The 26,398-nt window shown below is 46.1% G+C and overlaps 1 pseudogene; it reads left to right on the top strand.

The window, feature by feature from the left end:
- The first annotated feature begins 1,855 nt into the window (after positions 1 to 1,855).
- The window catches only part of LOC147118536 (uncharacterized), an 81,614-nt pseudogene continuing 57,071 nt past the window's right edge, over positions 1,856 to 26,398 (top strand).

Here is a 26,398-nt window from a genome sequence, read left to right as displayed (position 1 = left end):
ACATTCCCGAGCAAAACCAGAGGGAACAGGAAGTTAAGGCGGAAACAGAAGCAGATGTGACAGTCTATGATTGACTACAATGCAAACTGAATTAGAATAAACATTGGAGAAGCAGGATTAGATTCATAAAGCACAATTAATAATAAACTGATGCAATTAATTTCAGGGTAATGAAAATACTGGCGAAAGATGGGAATGAGTTGAGTCTGAGAGGATCAGGCCGACATTGGGAGTGTGTCGAGAAGGATGTGGTTTCTGCAGCAGCTGCAGTTCCGCATTGTCAGGGGAAGGAGGGCGTTAGATGACGTACATGCCAACATTGAGCTGTGGAAGACAGAATCAAGAGCTTATATGGAAAATGAGGTGGATATACAAAGGAAGAGAGTCAGTTAGGTGACACTTGTAGTAATAAACAATGACTGTTCACATTCCCGCCTCTGAGTCAGGAGTGTGTAAAGTTCGAGCACCGCTGCAGACTGTCCTGGCGAGTGGAGATGGATCTCCAGCTCATTCTGGGTTGATATCGGGTCGGACAGGCGTGTCCAGTGGGTGTCGGTGCCCACCCCCATTGTATGAGTTGTGAGAGCTCATAAAACTCTCCCGGTTAAGGACCAACCAGCCTATCAGCTGGTATCAGAATGGTAACGGCCATGGAAGGAACATTAAACAGCCGGAGAATCCTTCAACTATTTCACACTGTTCTCCACGGGAAGAGTTCAAAGAGAAACAACAACTGCACTGAGATATTTCCTGAAATAATCCCTGCTGTCTGTCCTGAATGAATCCATTTCACTACCAAATGTTGCAATGTTTGCTCCACCCCACAGGGTTCCATCTGTTTAAAGCCACAACAGAAAGGCCCAGTTTTCTCCTGGAGTTTGAGAGAAATCAGCTTTGAAAATGATGCAAAGTTTCAGCCAATGAGGGAGCTCCGGACTGAGCCCCGCCCACTAGGTGCTGTAAGCCCCGCCCCTCACACACACCGATTGGTTGGAGGACCCGCCGCCTGCTCGGTCCTCCAGCCCCGCCCCGCTCTTCCCATTGATCCGGAGCTCCCGTCAATCACCCGGGCAGTGTGAGCTGAGCATGCGCGGACCTTGGCAGCAGCCGCTGACACATCAGGTGAGAGAGCTCAGGGAGCGGGTTCATGAACCCCGGGGGGACGCGGGCCGCTCACACCCCGAGTGCGGCCCCAGGCCCCATTATTAAAACACTCAACATTATCCACTTCTCACACACCCGGGGTGGGCCTCAGGTCCCGAACAAGAGCCTCCGGGATGGACATTTGCCCCAGGTGGGGCGGCAGCTGTGGGGCTTTCTCCCGGTGACAGGCCCGGGTTAACGGCTGCCATCTTGAGGCTCAGGGGCCAGCAAGGCGCATGCGCGACCCCCTTGGCCAGGAACCAGGAGGAGAGAATCTTGTCAATTTCTATCCTGGACTCACAGTGATGGCTTTTGTAAACTCCTTTTACAGGCTGTGAGAAGGGCAGCATTTACAGACCGCAAAATTCATCCACCTTATTATGAATGCTCCTCGCATTAAGACACAAAGCCTTCAGGCTTGTTTTTTTAATGCTCTTAGATCTTTTAGAATTATTATTTAATGTGGCCATTGTAATGATCAATAACATGTCATTCTAGAGTGGTACACTAGATGGAGCCGTAGAGCTGTATATTGCTGTATGTTTCGTTGTATGTGTTTAAGACTACACTACCCACGATGCACTAGGCTACCCACAAGGCAGTAGTCAAGATGGATGCTGTACCTAGAGAACATGTGCTGAATAAAATGTCTAGCAAAAGCTAGCTGTTCACAATGCAAACGTCTAGTTATTAATGAACATAACATGGTACCATGATTGGTGAAAATCTGCTGAACATTGTGAAAAGTGACATGGAAAATTTGAGGCCACCAGAGGGTTTGAAACTCATGGGAAATGTCGACTGCAATTGCCAGACTTTCAAACAACAATTTGAACTCTACATTGCTGCCATCGGGTTCGGTACGAAGCCAGACGCAAGAAAGATAGCGTTGCTGCTCACGGTTGCAGGCTCACAGGCGATAGAGGTATTTAATACATTTGTATTTGATCCAGAGGAGAACAGAGAAAAATTAGACGATGTGCTAAAGAAGTTTGATACACATTGTTCTCCCAAAACGAACGAAACCTATGAGAGGTACGTGTTCTGTTCAAGGACACAGCAGCAAAACGAGACTTTTGATAGCTTTGTGACCGATCTGAAACTGAAAGCACAGACATGTAATTTCTCTGAGCTGAAAGCATCCATGATTCGTGACCAGATCGTGTTTGGTATTCATGATAAAAAAGTCAGGGAACATCTGTTGAGAGAAACCGAACTAACATTGGAAAATGCTGTGAAACTATGCCAAGCCAGTGAACTAGCTCAAAAGCATGCAAAAACTTTCAGTGAAATCAATAATACTGCTATTGTAATGAGTGACTGTGCTGCTGTCGGTGCTGTGTCCTACAAGGGGAAGAAACATGGGCAGAACAGGAATGAAAAGCAATCGGAGGAAGGAATTTTTAATTGTAAATGCTGTGTTTACAAACACCAGTTAAGACAATGCCCAGCATTTGGAAAAATGTGCACAAAATGTCATGGAAAGAATCACTTTGCCAAACAATGCTTTTCAAAAGTAACAACAAAGAAAGGGCAACAAGTCAATATGATTGAGGACACTGATTTAAGTGAGACATTTTTTGTACGAATGGTGTCATGTGACAATATCAAAAAGGATACAGAAAATGTGCAGCCCTCAGGAATGGACAATGCTGAACATAAAATTAATGCAGTAGGAGGACAAATGGATGATCCCACTGCAGGTAAATGGAGCATTAGTTACATTGAAACTAGACACTGGGGCAAAAGCAAACTTAATCAGTATGAGTGACATTAAAAATATGAAAGAAGAGCCCAAAATACAGAGAAAATCAGTACTACTGAAGAACTATAATGGACAGAAAATAGATAGCTTAGGTGTATGCAGACTTAAAGTGACAGTCAAAGACAAAGTGCATCATCTCATGTTTTCTGTTGTGGCTGAATGACTTGATTCACTACTGGGTGACAAAGCTTGTGAGGACTTAGAACTGGTCAAGAGAGTATACCGTATAAACTGTGCCATAAACAGACCAGATGACTCAGTGGATTCTGTAATAAATAATTTCCAGGATGTGTTCAAAGGATTTGGAGTTCTACCATTCACATACAAGATCCAGCTAAAGGAGGATGCTCAGCCAGTGGTACATGCTCCACGAAGAGTTCCAGCACCCCTGCGTGACTGGCTCAAGAATGAACTGGACAGAATGACCACATTAGGAGTCATCAGGAAAGTCAAAGAGCCAACAGACTGGGTTAACTCCATGGTATGTGTAAAGAAAAAGAACAATGATCTAAGAATATGCATGGATCCAAAGGACTTAAATGCAAACATAAAACGTGAACACTGCCAGATTCCCAAGCGAGAAGAAATCACCAGTGAAATGTCAGGTGCCAGATACTTTACAAAGTTCGATGCCTCACAAGGATTTTGAAGGAGTTCGTGTCTATGTTGATGACATCATCATCTGGGGCTCCACACTGAAAGAACACAATGAGAGACCGACTAAAGTGCTACAGAGCATACGCCGGAATGGACTGAAGCTCAACAAAGCCAAGTGTCAGTTTGGCATCCAGGAAGTCACTTTCCTAGGAGATAATCTATCTGGTAAAGGAATAGAGCCAGATATGGAAAAAGTAAACGCCATACTCAACATGCCCCGACCCACTGACAAAAAAGGAGTGCTATACCTCCAGGTCTATGACTGATTCTGAGTGTCGATACGCCCAGATTGAAAAGGAATGTCTAGGCTTGGTAGTTGGAGTAGAAACGTTTCATGGCTACATATATGGACTTCCCACCTTCACAGTTGAGACAGACCACTGCCCACTGGTTGCCATCATTAAAAAAAATCTGAATGAGATGTCTCCAAGAATTCAACGACTCATGATGAAGCTGCAAAGATATGACTTTGAACTGATCTACACACCAGGCAAACACATAGTGTTAGCAGATGCACTTTCCCGAGCACCCACAATGAGTCATGTGAGCTCTACTGAAGAAGACGTGGATGTTCATGTGAGTATGGTCACTGCTGCGCTGCCCGTGTCAGACACAAAATCAAAGCAAATAGCAGAAGAAACAGTAAAAGATACAGTGTTACAAACAGTAATAGAGAACATTCATCATGGTTGGCCAAAGGTTCCTGTCCAAAGTACTATCACATCAGGTCAGAATTGAGTGTCGCAAGTGGACTATTACTAAAACAAAACAGAATAATCATTCCACAGGCTCTACGTCAAGACATGCTCAAAAGGATTCATGAGGGACACCTCGGAATTGAAAAATGCAAAAGTAGAGCAAGAGACACTGTTTATTGGCCTGGCATAAATAAGGACATTGAGAACATGATAGGCAGGTGCGAGACATGTCAGAAACACCAAAACAAACAAAGGAACCAATGATAGCAGCTGACTTACCAACAGCACCTTGGCAAAAGCTTGGTATGGACCTTTTTCATTTAAATGGTAAAGAATATCTAATAGTGATTGACTACTACTCTAACTATCCTGAGATGGCACTGCTCTCAAGCACATCAGCAAGCAGTGTCGTAATGCATGTGAAATCCATCTTCGCCAGACATGGAATTCCCAGGATTGCCATTAGCGACAATGGTCCGTGCTTCAACTGTAAGGAATGGCAACAGTTTGGAGCACAGTATGACTTTCAGCACATCACATCCAGTCCTTTGTATGCTCAGTCGAATGGTAAGGCAGAGAAAGGTGTTCAAGTTCTCAAGCAGCTACTGAAGAAAGCGACAGAAAGCAAGTCTGATCCTTATCTCGCCCTGCTGAGCTACCGAGCCTCACCTTTAGACTCTGGTTCTTCACCTGCTGAACTACTAATGGGTCGCAAGTTGCGCACCACGCTACCCTGCTGTGCAAAAGAAAAGCAAAGTAAGGAACTGAGACAGAGACTTCAACTGTTAAAGCTGAAACAGAAATCATACTATGACAAGTCATCCAAAACTCAAACCATTGACAAGGGATGATGTTGTCAGGATTGAGGATCCAGATGCATGGAACAGGAAAGCTACAGTTCTTGAGGAAGCAAGACCAAGGTCATACACTCTTAGAACTGAGGAAGGACAGATTCTCAGGAGGAACCGCCGTTCCCTCCTAAAAACACAAGAAACTATCCAACAGCAAATTGATGACAATGCCGCAACTGAATCTTGTCATTCACCACCAGAACAATCTCATGAAAACACATCAGACTTACCTGTGCTGAGAAGATCCACAGGTGAAGTAAAAAAGCCTGATAGACTTAATCTTTGAGTATAAAGTAAAGCTTTGAAAATGTGTTGACTGTTGTGAAAATGTTTATGTTTATAGAGCACTAACAAAGTGTTACTGATATCATCTTTATCGTTTTTCTTGAAAGTTGATTTTGATTTTGTTTAACCTCAAAGAAAGGGGGATGTAATGATCAATAACACGTCATTCTAGAGTGGTACACTAGATGGAGCCGTAGAGCTGTATATTGCTGTATGTTTAGTTGTATGTGTTTAAGACTACACTACCCACGATGCACTAGGCTACCCACAAGGCAGTAGTCAAGATGGATGCTGTACCTAGAGAACATGTACTGAATAAAATGTCTAGCAAAAGCTAGCTGTTCATAATGCAAACTGTAGTGTATGTACCTTGAAGAAGGAACTATATTCTGCAGCCCCTGTATACTGCAGTACCAGTAGTGACCACCCCTGTATATAAGCCTGTGTAGTAACTTTGTATAGTAGTTCCAGTTTTGTCTCCATTCAGTAAACACCTGTTATAACCAACTTCTGCAGTCCGTGTCTCAATTACACACGGACATTACATTGGCGATGAACAGATCCGAACTTACCTACAGTTCTGCACCACCTCATGGGGATCCATCCCTGAAGCGGAGTTATTAGAGGTCGAAGCCGGAAGGAAGAAATCCAAAAAGAAAAAAAACCAGAAGAAACGGGCGTCGACCATGGGCAACCACCCTCTGATTCATCGAATTCGAAGATTTGCAGGAGAGGCTGTCGAGAGCTGGGCTTGGTTCTCCAGTCTATGTTGTTCCAGCTAATCGGGCTGGTGGCAGGTAGTACACTGATCGTTCCTGGGCTGCGGCGGGCTAGAGCTCGATTGGGTGGCTGCGGCGGGCTAGAGCTCGATTGGGTGGCTTTTCAACGGGGCCGAGCAGCGTTGTCGGGAAGAGGAGGGTGGAGCACACAGGGCGCGGCTGGTGTTACGAAGCCGGGTAGCGTACAGACCCGAGAAGAGGGAGGAAAGTGTCCCATAGGGTCTGCTCTGACGGGAACAGTAATTAAAATAAAAGAAAAAGAAATTAGAAGCGCAGAAAGCCGCGAGGAGCTGCAGTTTGCCACGGGGACCGCGGAGAGCGGCGTTGGCAGCAGCGCGGGGGGAAGCACGCGAAGACCATAGGGCATCGCCATCAAGGCATAAAAACGCCAGCAACAGCGTTGGCAGCAGCGGAAGAGAGAGAAAGCGCGGGAGGCGCCATCTTAATCCAGCGGGGAAGAAGGAAAAGCACGGGAGGCGCCATTTTGTTCAATCGGGGAAGAAGGCAAAGCGCGGGAGGCGCCATCTTAGATCTCCAAGATGCCGAAGACTGGCAATATCACTGCCTTCGATAATGAAATAGAAGACTGGACCACGTATGTGGAAAGAGTCAAAGTATATTGCAAGGCAAATGAAGTAGCCGATGAGAAAAAGGCATCGGTACTACTAAACTTAATGGGTGCAAGAACGTACGGCCTATTGCAGAACCTGATCACTCCAGTCAAACCGATGGAGAAGAGTTTTAACAAAATTGTTGATATCCTACAGGAACACGTAAATCCTACACCGCTGCTGATAGCAGAAAGATTTAAATTCCACAAGAGAAATCAACATAAAGATGAGAGCAGTGCTGATTACCTTATGGAACTACGCAAGCTATCAAAGCACTGCCAGTTCGGAGCAGGACTGGTAGATACCCTGCGGGACAAATTTGTCTGTGGACTCCTGAGTGAAGGAACCCAGAAGAGGTTACTCTCAGAAAAAGAGCTGACGCTAGATAAGGCTTTCAGCGTCGCAGTATCGTACGAAGCAGCAAAGGGAGCTGTGGAAATACAGCAAAAGCCATAGGAATACGGCACCCATGAAATGACACGGGGATTTGAAAAATGTGATGGCTGCGGCAGAACAACCCATGACCAGAAGGACTGCTGGTTCAAGGACAAAACATGCAGGCAATGCGGAAAGATGGGACACATTGCATGAGTTTGCAGGTCCAGGAAGAAGACTAACGACAACAAAAAGACTACTAAGGAAAAGTACAGGAAAGTACAAAAGATGATGGACAGTAGTTCCGAAGACCAGAAGAGCGATAGTGACTCCGGGAACAAGAGACTAAGCTGTCTCAAACTACACAACGTAATCGCAAAAGAGGATCACCGAACCATTTGAGTCACCCTCACGATAGCAGGGTCCCAAGTCAAAATGGAATTGGATACAGGATCAGCTCTGACCGTCATGAATCGACGAGACTACGAGCGGCTATTCTCACACATACCCTTGAAAGACACATCCATTGTCTTGAAGACATATACGGGGCAGAAAGTATACCCCAGCGGGAAAATAAGGGTGCCTGTCGAATACAACGGCAAGAAAATACAGAAATTGTATCTGTACATACTGCAAGATGGTGGACCACCATTATTGGGACGTGAATGGATCAGAAAGATAAGTTTAAACTGGCACTCCATTCAGGTACTGACTGTGGCTACTAAAAAGGATGACGACGTCACACCTGGACGATTGTCAAAAATCTTAGCTAACACTAAAGAGGTATTTCAACAAGGACTGGGAACTCTTAAAGGCTTAACCGCCTCAATAAAAATAGAAGAGAATGCAATTCCCAAGTTTTTCAAAGCAAGACCGGTACCGTATGCAATTCGCCCAGCCGTCGAGGCAGAGCTGGAGAATGCAGGTGTGTTATCCAAGGTAGACTGGAGCGAGTGGGCGACACCCATCGTTCCTGTCATGAAGAAAACGTTAAACAATAAGTCTGAGGAGCCAAGGAAGGTTCGCATCTGTGGGGACTTCAAGGTGACCGTGAACCCAATCCTTCACACAGTACAGTATCCTCTTCCGAGGATAGAAGATATTTTCGCCTCACTATCTGGAGGGAAACGTTTTACTAAAATTGACCTAGCGCAAGCATATTTGCAGATGGAGGTCCAAGAATCCTCTAGAAAATATCTCACGATAAACACTCACAAAGGTCTTTACCAGTATAATCGACTGGTATTCGGAGTAGCATCAGCTCCGGCTATATGGCAAAGAGCAATGGAACAAGTCCTGCAAGGGATTCCGGGGACTCAGTGTTACTTGGACGACATCCTAGTGACAGGTGAAAATGACAGTGAACAGCTTGCCAACCTAGAGCAGGTGCTCACTAGACTAAGAGAACATGGGCTACGAGCCAATCGCCCCAAGTGCGAGTTTTTTAAGAAACAAATATCGTATTGTGGCCACGTGATTGATGAAGAGGGGTTACATAAGTCCCCTGACAAAATTGAAGCGGTAGTTAAGGCTCTAGCGCCTGAAAATGTGTCGCAACTGAGGTCATTCCTCGGATTGGTGAATTACTACCATAAGTTTTTGCCGAATTTGTCCACAATTCTGCACCCACTGAACGCCCTGCTACAAACTGGAGTAGCATGGAAATGGAGCGATGAATGTAAGCGGGCCTTTCAGAAGTGTAAAGGCCTGATCACTTCAAGAGAAGTATTGGCTCACTACAACCCATCACTACCGATAAGACTGGCGTGTGATGCGTCTCCCTACGGCGTTGGAGCGGTACTGTCACATAAATTCCTTGATGGTTCAGAGAGGCCGATAGCTTTTGCGTCACGCCCGTTAACTACAGCCGAGCGTAACTACGCCCAGATTGACAGAGAGGCCCTCAGCCTGGTGTGGGGGGTGAAGAAGTTCAATCGCTACCTGCACGGACAGAAATTTACTCTACTAACTGATCATCAACCTCTTGTCTCCATTTTCAACCCTAAGGAGGGCGTCCCGATAATGACAGCACAATGGCTACAGAGGTGGTCCCTTTTCCTAGGGGCACACCAATATGACATCAAGTACAAAGGAACTAAACAGCATGGGAATGCTGATGGATTGTCGCCCCTACCGTTGCCGATGATGGAAGAAGCACCTGCAGTGGATCCTGTGGAGATATTCCACTCGACCATAGTCGAATGTCTACCTGTGACGAATGCAAACATAGAAAAGGAAACACGAAATGACCCGACACTCTCCAGGGTCTATGATTTAACGGTGAAGGGATGGCCAGCACATCGCGAACCACTGTTGCCAGCATTCTCGCTGAGAAGAGAACAGCTGTCAGTGTGCCGAGGAACCTTGATGTGTGGATCCAGAGTAGTAATTCCACCCAAATTGAAGGATAGAGTGCTCAATGAGCTTCATGAGGGTCATCTGGGAGGGGTAAAAATGAAGAACTTAGCCAGAGCGTTTGTGTGGTGGCCAGGAATCGATAGAGAAATCGAAGAGATGACCAAGAGCTGTACAGGATGCCAGAAGGTCCAAAACGCCCCACCACAAGCCCCTCTACATCCATGGGAGTGGCCCTCATCTCCATGGCAAAGGGTGCACATTGATTTTGCTGGTCCATTTATGGACTCGATGTTTTTAATTGCGGTGGATGCACATTCAAAGTGGCCAGAGGTAATAAAAATGTCCTCAACCACCACAAAAAAAACTATCACAGTCTTATGAACCATATTCGCCAGAAATGGGCTGCCTGAACAGATTTGCTCCGACAATGGACCACAGTTTGTGTCTGAAGAGTTCGAGGTTCTTAAAGAACAATGGTGTTAAGCATTACACATCTGCCCCATATCATCCAGCCACTAATGGATTGGCCGAGAGGTTCGTTCAAACATTCAAGAAGGCTATCAAGGCAATGTGTAATGAAGACATACCCCTACAACACAAGGTGGATAACTTCTTGTTTGCCTACCAGAATGCGACACATGCGGTTACCAACCAAACTCCAGACATGATGTTCTTCAATCGAAGACTAAGATGCCGCTTGGATTTGGTTAAGCCAAACATCAGAAGAGATGTGCAGAAGAGGCAGTTTCAGAATATGAATGAAAGGCCAACCAGGAGTTTTAAGATAGGTCAACCAGTTTTGGCCCGGGACTACCGCACAGAGAAATGGCAGCCAGGAACGATCTGCACACGGCAAGGACCTCTAATGTATACCGTGGACGTTGGAGAGAGCATTGTAAGACGCCATGCTGACCAGATTCTAGAGTCACTGGAAAACGTCAAATCTACACCACGATCCTATACACCTGGTGATGAAACCGAAGTACCAATTGCATCTACCTCAGAATCGGTGATATTGGAAGCAGACGAACCAAACAACGACGTTGATCCCGAATCAACTTTGCCAGAAGAACCTGATACCCCAAAGAGGCGTTATCCGGACAGAATCAGGAAGCCTCCTCAAAGACTGAATTTATAATTGATTAACTTCAGCTAATGTATATAGCAACTGTAATTGTAAATATGTTATTTAATTATTAATCGAATGTTATGTACTGTTTAGCTAAAAGGGGAGGAATTGTAGTCACAGATCACAGAAACCCCACAGTGCAGATAGAGGCCATTTCGGCCCATCGAGCCTGCACCAACACATATCCCACCCTGATCCCTGTAACCCCTACACCAACACATATCCCACCCTATCCCCGTAACCCCACATATTTAATCCCCCTAACACTAAGGGTCAATTTATCATAGCCAATCAACCTAATCGGTTGTGTATGTACCTAGTGTATGTACCTTGAAGGAACTATATTCTGCAGCCCCTGTATACTGCAGTACCAGTAGTGACCACCCCTGTATATAAGCCTGTGCAGTTACTTTGTATAGTAGTTCCAGTTTTGTCTCCATTCAGTAAACACCTGTTATAACCAACTTCTGCAGTCCGTGTCTCAATTACACACGGACATTATACAAACGTCTAGTTATTAATGAACATAACAGCCATGTTTGATTTAAACCCTTGATTTCTCTGCCTGTCACTTTTGTTTTTCTCCTTCCTATCTTTTGATTTTATCCTTGTTTCCCTTTCCTCTGTCCCCCTGCTCAGGTTCACAACCCCCTGCCATTTTAGTTTAAACCCTCCCCCAGAGCACTAGCAAACACTCCCCCTAGGACAGCGGTCCCGGCCCTGCCCAGGTGCAAACCGTCCGGTTTGAACTGGTCCCACCTCCCCCAGAACAGGTTCTAATGTCCCAGGAATTTGAATCCCTCCCCCTTGCACCATTCCTCTAGCCACGTATTCATCTGAAATATCCTTCTATTTCTACTCTGACTAGCACGTGGCACTGATAGCAATCCTGAGATTACTACCTTTGAGGTCCTATTTTTTTAAATTTACCTCCTAACTCCCTATATTCAGCTTTTAGGACCTCATCCCGGTTTTTACCTACATCGTTTGTACCTATACGCACCACGACAACTGGCTGTTTACCCTCCCCTTCCAAAATGTTCTGCAGCCGCTCTGAGACATCCTTGACCCTTGCACCAGGGAGGCAACACACCATCCTGGAGTCTCGTTTGTGGCTGCAGAAACGCCTATCTATTCCCCTTACAATAGAATCCCCTATTACTACAGCTCTCCCCCTCTTTTTCCTCCCGTCCTGTGCAGCAGAGCCACCCCTGGTGCCAGGAAGTTGGCTGCTGCTGCCTTCCCCTGGTAAGCTTACGCTCTGAGGCCTACCTGGTCTCTGGGGGCTTTTTAAAGCCTCACCACTCACGTTTCCCGCCGCTGCCACTGACGCTGTGAGGCCTACCTGGTCACTGGGGGCCTTTTAAAGCTTCGCCGCTCGCGTTTCCCACCGCCGCTGCCGCTGTGAGGCCTACCCGAGTCTCTGGGGGCCTTTTAAACCCTCGGCACTCGCGTTTCCCGCCGCTGCCAGAAGGATGTCGGGGCCACAGAGAGGCTGCAGAATAAATTCACTGAGGTTATACCACGGATGAGAGGCTTTAGTTATCAGAGAATCAGAGAATGAAACAGCACAAAAGGCGGCCATTCGGCCCATCGTGCTTGTGCCAGCTCTTTGGGAAAGCTATCCAATTAGTCCCACTCCCTTGCTCTTTCCCCATATCCCGGTAAATGTTTTCCCTTCAAATATTTATCCAATTCCCTTTTGAAAGTTACTCTTGAATCTGCTTCCTCCACCCTTTCAGGCAGTGCATTTCAGATCATAATAACTCGCTGGGTAAAGAAATGTTTCCTCATGATGACCTGTCTGCAGTGAAGCGCCTGTTTGAGTTTCTAACTGAGGTGAACTTCTCTTTCCCAGGAGGAGAGACGAGAGAAACTGGGGCACTTCTCATTAGAACAAAGCAGGGTGAGAGGAGACGTGAGCGAGGTGTTTAAACTTGATCAACGACACCGACCAAAATATCAGAGCCACTCCCTGTCCCTCAGGACCTGTGTCCAGGGGAGAAGCTGATGGGTTTATCAGATCATCAGGAGAATTTGACCTCCTACTGGGTGAGCATGAGGCCTGTCTGGACGGATGAACGAACACACATATGCATGCAGGTAGACAAATGATACGCACGCAGACATGCACAATGGAATTTACGCTTGAGCGAACGAACGAACGCACGGAGGAATGAGTGACCGAATGATTGAGCGATTCCAGTAGGACTGGCGTATACAGGTTCTTTCTTTTCTTGGTTTATTAAATAGTGGCAGTTTGTACTGTAAACATTATTGATTTACCTGTAAAAATTTATTATTGTATTTATATTGTTGACCATGAAGCTGTTTTTTGAGGCTTTATCCTTTTTATTGTGGTCAATGAATGTAATGGATTTACTATGTAATTGATGAGTTGTATAAGTACTGTTGTACTTGAATGTTAAAATATAAAAAAAAGGACAACAGCTAATACCAAGCAAAAACGAAGCATCACTAGATTGCCAATAGGACTGGTGTAAAATTGTTTTTCCACTATGGGTACCTGTACTGTTAATATTGTTGGTTTATCTGTAAAATTTACCACTGCATTTATACTGTTAACCCTAAAGTTGCTCTGGGGGAGGGTTTAAACTAAAATGGCAGGGGGTTGGGGGTTGGGAACCTGAGCAGGGAGACAGAGGAAAGGGAAACAAGGATAGAAGCAAAAGAAAGGATGGAGAAAAACAAAGGTGGCAGACAGAGAAATCAAGGGTTTAAATCAAACATGGCCACAGTAAATAATAATTCTAAAAGGTTTAAGTGTTAAAAAAAAAGCCTGAAGGCCTTGTGTCTTAATGTGAGGAGCATTCGTAATAAAGTGGATGAATTAGCTGTGCAAATAGAGGTAAACGGATATGATATGATTGGGATTATGGAAACATGGCTCCAGGGGTATTCAATATTCAGGAAAGATAGGCAAAAAGGAAAAGGAGGTGGGGTAGCTTTGCTGGATAAAGAGGGGATTAACACAATTGTAAGGAAGGGTATTAGCTCTGATGATGTGGAATATGTATGGGTAGAACTGAGATATACCAAGGGGCAGAAAACGTTAGTGGGAGTGGTATACAAACCTCCAAACAGTAATGTGGAATTTGGGGATGGCATTAAATGGGAAATTAGAGACACGTGCAATAAGGGCACAGCAGTTATCATGGGTGACTTTAATCTACAAATAGATTGGGCTAACCAAATTAGTAACAATACTGTGGAGGAGGAATTCTTGGAGTGTATACGAGATGGTTTCCTGGACCAATATGTCGAGGAACCAAGTAGAGATCAGGCCATCTTAGACTGGGTATTATGTAATGAGAAAGGATTAATTAGCAATCTTGTTGTGCGAGGCCCCTTGGGCCGGAGCGATCATAATATGATAGAATTCTTCATTAAGATGGAGAATGAAGTAGTTGACTCAGAGACTAGGGTCCTGAATTTAAATAAAGGAGACTGTGATAGGATGAGGCACAAGTTGGGTAGGATTGATTGGGGAACGTTACTCAAAGGGTTGACGGAGGATAGGCAATGGCAAACATTCAAAGATCGCATGGATGAACTACAGAATTTGTTCATCCCTGTTTGGCATAAAAATAAATAAAAAAAGGTGACTCAATCGTGGCTAACAAGGGAAACTGAGAAGAACCTTGACAAGGTACAGACTTAGCGAACATAGCCTAGCGATCGAAAAAGGCAGACACAGGCAGACCAGGCTGCCAAGAGAAGACAGGATATGCTCTCACTGCAGTCAGGGAGTAGTTGAGACAGAGATGCACTTCCTCACAGCCTGTGGAAAATATCAGGGCATCAGAGAGAATTTCTATCAAAAATTCTCACAAATATGCCCTGAATTCAGAAATCTGACTGACAACCAAAAACTCCCATTCCTACTGGGGGAGGAGAGAAGCTGTGTAACACTGGCGGCACACTATGTTACAGCTTGCCATGAACAGAGGGACAACCAGTAAACTAAGACAAGAGTATATATAAACAAGGCGAAAATATATTTATAAACTCAGGGATATACCTGTTTATACACTGTATGAATGGAACCGCGTTTATGTGTTCAACCATAAATGTATTTTGATGCTTTGGCAACATAAGATGTACCTTATCATGCCAATAAAGCGATTTGTATTGTATTGTATTATTGATAGCATAAGATCCAAGGAGAAGACATATAAATTGGCCAGAAAAAGCAGTAAATCTGAGGATTGAGAGCAGTTTAGGATTCAGCAAAGGAGGACAAAGGGAATAATTCAGAGGGGGAAAATAGAGTATGAGAGTAAGCTTTCAGGGAACATAAAAACTGACTGTAAAAGCTTTTATAGATATGTAAAGAGAAAAAGATTGGTGAAGTCAAGCATAGGTCCCTTGCAGTCAGAATCAGGGGAATTTATAATGGGGAACAAAGAAATGGCTGACCAATTAAATACATACTTTGGTTCTATCTTCACAAAGGAGGACACAAATAACCTCCCAGAGATGTCGGGGAACATAGGGTCTCATGAGAGGGAGGAACTGAATGAAATCAGTATTTGTAGGGAAATGGTGTTAGGGAAATTGATGGGATTGAAGGCCGATAAAGCCCCTGGGCCTGATAATCTTACATCCTAGGGTACTTAAGGAAGTGGCCCTAGAAATAGTAGATGCATTGCTGGTCATCTTCCAAAATTTGATAGACTCCAGAACAGTTCCCATGGATTGAAGGGTAGCTAATGTTACCCCACTATTCAAAAAAGGTGGTAGAGAGAAAACAGGGAATTATAGACCAGTAAGCCTGACATCAGTAGTGGGGAAAATGCTAGAATCCATTATATAAGATGTAATAGCAGAGCACTTGGAAAACAGCGACAGGATCAGATAAAGTCAACATGGATTTACAAAAGGTAAATCATGCTTGACTAATCTACTGGAATTTTCTGAGGATGTAACTGGTAGAATATATGAGGAAGAAGCAGTGGATGTGGTGTATTTGGACTTTCAGAAGGCTTTCGATAAGGTCCTGCATAAGAGATTAGCGTGTAAAGTTAAGGCACATGGGATTGTGGGCAAGCTACTGAATTGGATAAAGAACTGGTTGGCAGACAAAGCAAAGAGTTGGAATAAACGGCTCTTTTTCCGAGTGGCAGGCAGTGACTAGTGGGGTACCGCAGGGATCCGTCCTAGGACCCCAGCTAGTCACAATATATATATAAATGATCTAGACGAGGGAACTAGATGTAATATCTCCAAGTTTGCAGATGACACAAAGCTGGGTGGGCGTGTGTGCTGTGAGGAGGATGCCGAGAAACTCCAGTATGATTTGGACAGGTAGGGTGATTGGGCAAAAGCATGGCAGATGCAGTATAATGTGGATAAATGCGAGGTTATCCACTTTGGTTGCAAAAACAGGAAGGCAGATTATCTGAATGGCAATAGATTGGGAGAAGCAGAAGTGCAACGAGACCTGGGTGTCCTTGTGCACCAGTCGCTGAAGGTAAGCATGCAGGTGCAGCTGGCGGTTAATAAGGCAAATGGTATGTTGGCCTTCATAGCGAGAGGGTTTGAGTACAAGAAGAAGGATGTCTTGCTGCAATTGTACAGGGCCTTGGTGAGACGACACCTTGAGTATTGTGTGCAGTTTTGGTCGCCTTATCTGAGGAAGGATGTTCTTGCCATGGAGGGAGTGCAGCGAAGATTCACCAGACTGATACCTGGGATGGCAGGAATGATGTATGAGGAGAGATTGCGTCGATTGGGCTTATACTCACTGGAGTTTAGAAGAATGAGAGGGGATCTCATTGAAACTTATAAAATTCTAACAGGACTGGACAGACTGGATAGAAGAAGGATGTTCCCAATGGTCGGGGAGTCCAGAACCAGGGGTCACAGTCTAAGGATAAAGGGACAGAGATGAGGAGGAATTTCTTCACCCATAGAGTGGTGAACCTGTGGAATTCTCTACCAGAGAAGGCAGTGGAGGCCAATTCATTAAACATATTCAAGAAGGATTTGGATATATTTCTTAAGGCTAAAGGGATCAAGGGATATGGGGAGAAGGCAGGGATAGGGTACTGAATTTGGATGATCAACCATGATCTCATTGAATGGCGGAGCAGGCTCGAGGGACCGAATGGCCTACTCCTGCTCCTATCTTCTATGTTTCTAAGGCTTTGTTTTATTGCAGCTAATGATTGTAATGGGTTTATTATGTAATTGATGAGTTGTAACAAGTACTACCATATTTGAATAAATATGTTTGACTCAAAAAATTAAAAATTAAAATAAACCCCGCGGGGACCCGGGCTGCACACACCCCGAGGGCGGGCCTAGGCCCCATTATTAAAACACTGAACATTATCCGCTTCAGAAACACCCAGGGTGGGCCTCAGCCCCAAACAAGAACCTCCGGGCCGGGCGTTTGCCCCGAGCGGGGCGGTAGCTGCGGGGCTTTCTCCCGGTTACAGGCCCGGGTTAACAGCCGCCATCTTGAGAGGCTCAGGGGGCAGCAGGACGCATGCGCAGCCCCCTTGGCCAGGAACCAGGAGGAGAGAATCTTGTCAATTTCTATCCTGGACTCACAGTGATGGCTTTTGTAAACTCCTTTTACAGGCTGTGAGAAGGGCAGCATTTACACACCGCAAACTCAAACTAACAACACATCGAGATCTGACAGAGTCACTCCATTCATCAGTACCTGAATATCATCGGCCTTTGAATGTGGAAGGAGAAATGTTTGTCTGTTCTGTCTGTGGGAAAAGATTTCAAACATCAGTGTGGCTGGAAAAGCACCGAGACACACACACCCGAATGAGAGTGTTCCAGTGCACTGATTGTGGAAAGAGCTTTAACCAGTTACACAGCCTTAAAAAACATCGCACCATACACAGCGGGGAGAAACCGGACACGTGTTGTGTGTGTGGACGAGGCTTCAGCCGATTGTCCAACCTGAAGAGACACAAGGACACCTGCACCACGAAGAAACTGGAAATGTGGGGATTGTGGGAAGGGATTCAATTATCCATCTGAGCTGGAAACTCATCAATGCAGTCACACTGGGGAGAGGCTGTTCACCTGCTCCGTGTGTGAGAAGGGATTCACTCGCTTGTGCATTCTCCAGACACATCAGCGAGTTCACACTGACGAGAAACCATTCAGCTGCACTCACTGTGGAAAGAGATTCAAGCAGTCATCCAACCTCATTCTACACCAGCGAGTTCATACTGGGGAGAGTCTGTTCACCTGCTCCGTGTGTGGGAAAGGGTTCACTCGGTCTTCCCACCTGCTAACACACCAGCAAGTTCACACTGGGGAGAGGCCATTCACCTGCTCAGTGTGTGGGAAGGGATTTAATCAGTCATCCAAACTGCTGACACACCAGCGAGTTCACACTGGGGAGAGACCGTTCACCTGCTCCGTGTGTGAGAAGGCATTTAATCGTTTATCCAACTTGCTGACACACCAGCGAGTTCACATGTGACTGCAGGGATTGGATTCTGCTCTTAATCACATCCAGGACTGAACCATGTTCATTCTGACAGTTGGGGTTTGTTTCTGCTGATATTAATAACCCCTATAACTGGGCTGGAGTTTAATATTCTGGATATATAGCTGATTGACTTGTCGGGGCTGCAGTGATTGTTTAAGAATTGCTGTCTGATCTTTCCCCTTAATTTCTGATGAGAGTCCCTGAATTATTTTACAATAAAATTATGAACTTTTACTTCAATCCTAAATTGATCTTTGGTACAAAATCTACAATTCAGTGCCTGAAAGTTTCCACTGATTAACATCTCCAATTAGAAAGTGCTGATTAATTCTCACTCATAATTCTTACTGACTTGCACATTACACACAGTGGCACCGCCATTATCCACCAGAAAGAAGGGGAATGGGAATTGGTGGAGAATTGAGAGTTCCCAAGTGTTGCCCCTCCTGTCTGGTACAGCAATCCCGTCGGCACGGGAATGGAGACGGGATGATTTCAAGGTATTTACTCAGACGGGCAGAAGGTGGGAAGTGGTGTTCCACGGGGATCGGTGCTGGGACCACTGTTGTTCACCATTTACATGAATGATTTGGACTTGGGAATCAGAGGTACAATTTCAAAATTTGCTGATGACACTAAATTGGGGGGTGTAGTTAATACTGAGGAAGACTGCGATAGCATCCTTGTAGAATTATTCAGTTGTGTTCAGTAAATAGCAGCATCTTTTAATTTGCTTTGACTGATCACATCACTATATAGTTACGTGAAAAACAGAAATCATTAACAGCTCCCAATTTCAGAATTGTCAGATTCAAACTCAACTTCTTCCAAATACAATCTAACATTTCAAAAATTGTAATGGATGTAGGCGAGATATTAGGACTGTTGTCCAACACAATCCAAACACAGTGACACACAGCCAGATGGGCAAGTGTAGCTTCACAGCGAATCCTTTCAAGCCTCACTAAAAAGTGGCAGACTGGCAATCCATTGTTCACTAATGGAGTTGTGATCTTTGTAAATTAAGAAAGGAAATGCATGGAAATGTGTCAAAGAGTTGATTAACAGAGTGAGGCACCATCTCCCTTTGATTTCTATTTCGGACACCAGGCAACAGAAAAAGGTCATTACAACATGACATAAACAGACTGTTCAGGTGTGAGACATCAGACTTCAGAACAACACGTCTGCCAGCGCTGGCCACAAAGCTCAGTACAGTCAACTTTTCAGCAGCTGCAGCCCTGATTAAATAACTAGTAGTTTAACATTTCTAGTCGAGCTTTTGTATCAGAATAGAAGAAAAGTATTTGTCACACACACAATTAATAATTAAATCACAATGTGATTGTGAGGATCGATTATTGCCTCTTGACACCTTCCTCGACCGGTGGGCACGGAAGGTATCAAGTGAACCGGTGGACACCGCTTGCTCCCTCTCCAGGGCCACCTGGGCAGGGACAAGACCGCGGGAGAGAGGCAGGCAGCTAGAGTGACCCCCCCCATGAGCCCCGCCCATCCTGATTTCTGTTTTGTAGCCATCTTTCCATCCATTCTGCTGCTTGGCCCGTCACTCCACACGGCCTGACCTTGGTCATCTTCTAGATCTTACAAACGGTTATGGATAAGAAGCTGGTTACAAAACAGGAAACAGAGAATAGGGGTTAGGAGTGGCAAAAGGTGGGAAGTAGTGTTCCACAGGGATCGGTGCTGGGACCACTGTTGTTCACCATTTACAGAAACTATTTGGACTCAGGAATCAGAGGTACAATTTAAAAATTTATCGATGACACCAAATTGGGAGGTAGAGTTAATACTGAGGAGCACTGTGACAACATGCAAGAAGACATGAATAAACTTGCAGAATGGGAGGGTAATTAGCAAATTAATTTTAAGAAAGGTGGTGCATTTTGGTAGGAAGAATAAGGAGGCCACAAACTACTTGGAAAATAAGAATCTAAATGGGGTAGAGGAGCAAAGGGATCTCGGGGTCCAGATACACAAATCACTAAAAGTAGCGACGCAGGTTAATGAGGCCACAACAGGAGCAAACAATGGACTGGGGCTCATTTCTAGAGGGATAGAATTGAAAAGCAGAAAAGTTATGTTAAACTTGTACAGGACATTGGTTAGACCACACTTGGAGTACAGTGCACAGTTCTGGTCACCATATTATAAAAAGGATATAGAGACACTGGAGAAGGTGGAAAAAGGCTTTGCAAGGATGATCCTAGAACTGTGAGGATATACTTATCAGGAAAGGCTGAACAGGCTGGGGCTCTTTTCTCTCGAATAAAGAGAAGGCCGATGGGTGACCTGATCAAGGTTTTTAAGATTATGAAAAGTTTATAGAGGGTGGACCTGGAGAAAATGTTTCCACTTGTCGGGGAGTCCAAAACTACAGGTCATAAATATAACACAGTCTCTAATAAATCCAATGGGGAATTCAGGAGAAACTTCTTTACCCCAAGAGAGGTCAGAATGTGGAACGTGCTACCACAAGGAGTAGTTGAGGCGAATAGCACAGATACATTCATGGGGAAGGTAGATAAGCCCATGAGGGAGAAAGGAATAGAAGGATATGCTAATAGGGTTAGATGAAGAGTGGTGGGAGGAGACTCGTGTGGAGCAGAAACACCGGCATTGACCAGTTGGGCCGAATGGCCTGTTCCTGTGCTGTAGACTCTGTAATTCTATGTAACTCTGTCTTCTGACTCCTGATGTAGCTGGAAAAGCTTTTACTATTATTACCACAATTGTACACCATCTTCCAAAAGATCTCTGAGCTTCTCCAATGGCTGCTTTTGTCTCCTGCAATTGTGGGCGATATTTGTTCCTATTCTCCTGTAAACTGAACTCACCTTGATCTGAACTGGGTTCAATGTAAGACAATTCGGGGAGTCAGACATCATTCACCCCTAGACCTACGCTGGCCGGTAAAACTCCAGACGGTTCCTTAGTAAGGAGTCCTCTGGTTCCTCGCCATATATTTGTCAGGATACTGAAACCCAGCTTCCTTACACTTCACTCCTGGAGACCCCACTCCCTGAGCCTACAACCTTCAGCAGGGTCAGTGGTGGAGTTCCGCAGCGGGAGTGATCCCAGAGTAACTGTCGGGATCGCATCCCCTTGGAATTTCCAGGTCATGTATTTTTAGTTATCCTAGTGTCTAACACACACATATCAATAAAACAGGGAATTACTGGAAACACGCTGCAGGTCCTTCTTTATCTGGAGATCAAATGTCTGTTGCATAATTGTACCAGCAGTTAACAGGCTCCTGTCAACTCCTCCGTCTGCTATTTTAATGCAGACTTTAAACAATTTATATTTTAACCTGCCTTACAATGGTAGACTCAGGACTGTCACACAAACACTTTAAATCTTCATAGAATAATTGCCAATCATTTTTACACTGGAAACTTAAACCTGTTTCACTTTCAGGCAGGAACAGATCGCAGTTTTACACTTCTTAGGCAACCGAGGATGACTTGCTTCCACATTAAAAAGGAGTTCTCAGGTGACTGATGAGCCCAGTGCGGGACCTACAGTCTCTGTCGCAGGTGGGGCAGATGGTGGTTGAAGGGGCGGGTGGGTGGGGTGCTTGGGTTGACGTGCGCTCCTTGCGCTTAGCTTCTGCTTGCTCCCAGCTAAGAGACTCGAGGTATTCGGCGCCTTCCCGGATGTTTCTCCTCCACTTTGTGCGGTCTTGGGCCAGGGATTCCCAGGTGTCGGTGGGGATGTTGCACTTTTTCAAGGAGGCTTTGAGGATGTCCTTGAAGCATTTCCTCTGCCCATCTGGGGCTCTCTTGCCGTTTTGGAGCTCCGAGTAGAGCGCTCGTTTTGGGAGTCTCATATCGGGCATGCAGACGATGTGACCCGTCCATTGGAGCTGATCGAGCATGGACAAAGCTTCGATGCTGGGGATGTTGGCCTGAGCAAGAACACCGATGTTGATGCGCCTATCCTGCCAATGGATTTGCAGAATCTTGCGGAGGCAGCGTTGGTGGTACCTCTCCAGTGCTTTGAGGTGCCTGTTGTACATGGTCCATGTCTCTGAGGCATTACTACTGCTCTGTAGATCATGAGCTTGGTGCCGGGTTTGAGGTCTTGGTCTTCAAAAACTCTCTTCTTCAGGCGACCGAAGGCTGCACTGGCACACTGAAGGCGGGGTTGGACTTCGTCATCGACGTCTGCCCTTGTTGGCAGTAGGCTCCCGAGGTATGGAAAGTGGTCCACCTTGTCCAAGGTCTTGTCATGGATTTTGATAATCAGGGGGAAGTACTGTGTGTGGCGGGGGCAGGTTGGTAGAGGATCTTTGTCTTACGGATGTTTAGTGTAAGGCCCATGCCCTCATATGCTTCGGTGAAGGCGTTGACGATGGTTTGGAGTTCGACCTCCAAGTGTGCGCAGACGCAAGCGTTGTCTGCATACTGTAATTCGACGAGAGAGGATGGGACGACCTTAGATCTGGACTGGAGGCGACGGAGGTTGAACAGTTTCCCGTTTGTTCTGTAAATTAGCTCCACTCCAGCGGGGAGCTTACTGAGGGTGAGATGGAGCATTGCCGCATGGAAGATTGAGAAGAGCATTGGTGCAATTACACAGCCTTGCTTGGCCCCGGTCCATACATGAATTGGGTCTGTGGCTGAACCGTTGGTCAGGATCATGGCTTGCATGTCATCGTGAAGCAGGCGGAGGGTGGTGACAAACTTTTGAGGGCAGCTGAATTTGAGGACAGTCCATAATCCCTCATGGTAGACAGTGTCAAAGGCCTTTGTGAGGTCAAAGAAGGCCATGTATAGTGGTTGGTGCTGTTCCCTGTATTTCTCCTGTAATTGGCGCGCGGTGAAGATCATGTCCATTGTGCCACTTAGTCGGCAGAATCCGCATTGCGACTCTGGGAGGAGCTCTTCAGCCACTGGGAGAAGGCGATTGAGGAGGATTCTTGCGATGGCTTTCCCCGTGGCAGACAGCAGGGAAACTCCTCTGTAATTACCGCAATCGGACTTGTCACCTTTCTTGAAGATGGTCACAATTACGGCATCTCTGAGATCCCCTGTTATGCTCTCCTCCTTCCAGATAAGAGAAATGAGTTCATGAATTCGCGCCAGTAGTGCTTCTCCACCATGCTTTAGTGCCTCGGCAGGGATTCCATCTGCTCCTGAGGTCTTGTTCTTCAGTTGTCGGATGGCCTTTTCAACCTCATGCCGGGCTGGGATGGAGTTGAAGACACTCTCGTCGACGACAGAGACTCGGTTACGGAGATCTTCGAAGTGCTCCTTCCAGCGGGCACTGACTGCGCACCCTGTCCTTGATGAGTACCTCTCCATTCTTGTCCCGCAATGGGGTAGGACCTTGGGTGCTTGGGCTGTAGGCAGTCTTGACTGTGCTAAAGAATCCACGCACGTCGTGGTTGTCGGCTAGCTGCTGGATCTCCTGCGCTTTCTCCACCCACCACCTGTTCTTTAGGTCACGAGTTTTTTGTTGGACCTCGGCCTTCAGGCATCTTTTTTTTTATTCACTGATGGGATGTGGGCGTCGCTGGCTAGGCCTGCATTTAGTGCCCATCCCTAATTGCCCTTGAGAAGATGGTGGTGAGCCGCCTTCTTGAACCGCTACAGTCCATATGGTCCACAATGCTATTAGGAAGGGAGTTCCAGGATTTTGTCCCAGCGACAGTGAAGGAATGGCGATACAGGTCCAAGTCAGGATGGTGTGTGGCTTGGAGGGGAACTTGTAGGTGGTGATGTTCCCATGCGTCTGCTGCCCTTGTCCTTCTAAGTGGTGGAGGTCGCGGGTTTGGAAGGTGCTGTTGAAGGAGCTTTGGCGAGTTGCTGCAGTGCATCTTGTAGATGGTACAGTGCGCCAGTGGTGGAGGGAGTGAATGTTGAAGGTGGTGGATGGAGTGCCAATCAAGCGGGCTGCTTTATCCTGAATGGTATTGAGCTTCTTGAGTGTTGTTGGAGCTGCACTCATCCTGGCAAGTGTAGAGTATTCCATCACACTCCTGACTTGTGCCTTGTAGATGGTGGAAAGGCTTTGGGGAGTCAGGAGGTGAGACACTCGCCGCAGAATTCCCAGCCTCTGGCCTGCTCTTGTAGCCACAGTATTTATATGGCTGGTCCAGTTCAGTTTCTGATCAATGTAGAGCTGCTTTCGCACTCTCGAGTTGCGTTGCTGTTTCCAGATCAGGAATGCCTTGCGCTTGCGGCTTATTAGCTCCTGGATCTCCTGGTCATTCTTGTCAAACCAGTCTTGGTGCTCCCTGGTCGAGTGACCGAGCGCCTCTTCACAGGTGCCGATTATGGAGGCCTTGAGTGCAGACCAGGTGCTGTGGACACTATGTCTCTGCATCACTGGGAGTCGTCAGGTTGGGTGTGAGGCGCAGGCTGAATAGGGCTTTCTTAGCAGGGTCTTTGAGTGTTCCAGCGTTGATTTTCCTGCGGCATTGTTTATGTTGCCGCCGCTGTTTTGGGGCTACATTGATGGAGATGACAGAGCGGATTAGGCGGTGGTCTGTCCAGCAGTCATCAGCTCCTGTCATGGCGCGGGTGATGAGGACGTACTTGCGGTTCCCCGCCCGGACGATGACATATCCAGCAGATGCCACTGCTTGGAGCGAGGATGCTGCCATGAAGCCTTGTACTTGTCTCTCTGCCGGAACAAGGTTTTGGTTATGACAAGGCCATGTTCTAAGCATTTCGCCAGGAGGAGGGTACCGTTGGAGTTGGCTTTCCCTACCACCTCTCTGCCGATCACACCTCCCAGAGGTCTGTGTACTTTCCAACTCTAACGTTAAAGTCGCCAAGAAGGATCAGCTTGTCGCCCGTTGGGACTCGGGACAGGGATTGTTCGAGGCTGGAGTAGAATTCCTCTTTGGTCTCGTCTGTGGCTTCCAATGTTGGGGCATACGCACTGATGACCGGAGCACACTGGTCCCGGCTAGGGTGAGCCAAAGAGTCATGAGGCGCTCATAGAAACAAAGAAGATAGGAGCAGAAGTAGTCCATTCGGCCCCTGGAGCCTGCTCCGCCATTCAATGAGATCATGGCTGATCATCCAAATTCAGTACCCTGTCCCTGCCTTCTCCCCATATCCCTTGATCCCTTTAGCCTTAAGAAATATATCCAACTCCTTCTTGAATATACTTAATGAACTGGCCTCCACCACCCTCTGTGGCAGAGAATTCCACAGGTTTACCATTCTCTGGGTGAAGAAATTCCTCCTCATTTCAGTCCTAAATGGCTTACCCCTTATCCATAGACTATGACCCCTGGTTCTGGACTCCCCGGCCATCGGAAACACCCTTCCTGCATCTAGTCTGTCCAGGCCTGACAGAATTTTATAGGTTTCGATGAGATCCCCTCTCAATCTTCTAAACTCCAGTGAGTATAAGCCCAGTTGACACAATCTCTCCTCATACGTCATTCCTGCCATCCCAGGTATCAGCCTGGTGAATCTTCGCTGCACTCCTTCCATGGCAAGAACGTCCTTCCTCAGGTAAGGTGACCAAAACTGCACACAATACTCAAGGTGCGGTCTCACCAAGGCCCTGTACAACTGTAGCAAGACATCCTTGTTCCTGTACTCGAACCCTCTTGCTACGAAGGCCAACATACCATTTGCCTTCTTAACCACCTGCTGCACCTGCATGCTTACCTTCAGCGACTGGTGCACAAGAACACCCAGGTCTCTTTGCACTTCCCCTTTTCCCAATCTATTGCCATTCAAATAATAATCTGCCTTCCACCAAAGTGGATAACCTCACATTTATCCACATTATAGTGCATTTGCCATGTTTCTGCCCAAGCACCCAACCTGTCCAAATCGTACTGGAGTTTCACAACATCCTCCTCACAGCATACCCTCCCACCCAGCTTTGTGTCGTCTGCAAATTTGGAGATATTACATCCAATTCCCTCGTCCAGATCATTAATATATATTGTGAACAGCTTGGGTCCTAGGACCAATCCTTGCGGTACCCCACTAGTCACTGCCTGCCACTCGGAAAAAGAGCCATTTATTCCAACTCTTTGCTCTCTATCCACCAACCAGTTCTCTATCCAAGTCAATACCTTGCCTTATCGAAAGCCTTCTGAAAGTCCAAATACACCACAACCACTGGTTCTCCCTTATCTATTTTACCAGTTACGTCCTCAAAAAATTCCAGTAGATTAGTCAAGCACGATTTACCTTTTGTAAATCCATGTTGAATTTGTCCGGTCCTGTCACTGCTTTCCAAGTGCTCTGCTATTACATCTT

This window comes from Somniosus microcephalus, chromosome 4 (genome assembly GCF_052327205.1).
Source record: "Somniosus microcephalus isolate GS21.2 chromosome 4, FLI_Smic_1.0, whole genome shotgun sequence".
NCBI classification, from domain to species: Eukaryota; Metazoa; Chordata; class Chondrichthyes; order Squaliformes; family Somniosidae; genus Somniosus; species Somniosus microcephalus.
The sequence above is the reverse complement of the archived record's forward strand: the minus strand, read 5'-3'. Positions and strand labels throughout refer to the sequence as shown.